This window comes from Corapipo altera, unplaced genomic scaffold (genome assembly GCF_003945725.1).
Source record: "Corapipo altera isolate COAL_440 unplaced genomic scaffold, ASM394572v1 308, whole genome shotgun sequence".
Lineage (NCBI taxonomy): Eukaryota > Metazoa > Chordata > Aves > Passeriformes > Pipridae > Corapipo > Corapipo altera.
Window position 1 is genome coordinate 5,152,183 of NW_020884925.1, and position 389 is coordinate 5,152,571.

The 389-nt window shown below is 76.9% G+C and overlaps 1 protein-coding gene across 3 annotated transcripts in view; it reads left to right on the top strand.

The window, feature by feature from the left end:
• GTF2A2 (general transcription factor IIA subunit 2) overlaps window positions 1-389 on the top strand; it is a 5,166-nt gene that overhangs the window by 642 nt on the left and 4,135 nt on the right. Inside the window, exon 1 of one of the 3 annotated variants that reach the window (XM_027657546.1) lies at window positions 24-113. The exons of 1 other annotated variant lie outside the window; for it this stretch is intronic. The gene's annotated coding sequence lies outside the window, so the exon portion shown is untranslated. Of the gene's footprint in view, window positions 1-23; window positions 114-167; window positions 187-389 lie in introns of those variants that run through there. One more of the 3 variants, XM_027657548.1, reaches the window with a different exon arrangement.

Below are 389 nucleotides of genomic sequence, written 5' to 3' on the forward strand. Positions count from 1 at the left end.
GGCCCGTGTCCGTGTATCTGTCCGTGTGTCTGTCCGTGTGGGATCGCCCCGTTCCGCTTCCGGGTCACGGGCCGGCCCGGGCGGGGCCGCGGCGCTTCCGCCCGTGAGCAGCGGTGAGGAGGGATCGGGGCCGGCATCGGGATCGGGGATCACGGAAGGGGCTTCCCGGGGCCGGCCCGTTCCCCGGTGCGGGGAGTGCGGCGGGGCCGGGGCCGCTCGTGTTGGGGGCGCGGGACCGGGAGGGGACGCGGGGCCGAGCAGGGCCCGGCTGTGCTGGGAATGCCCGGGATTCCCGTCACCTCCCGGGGCCGAGCAGGGCCCGGCTGTGCTGGGAATGCCCGCGATTCCCGTCACCTCCCGGGGCCGAGCAGGGCCCGGCTGTGCTGGGA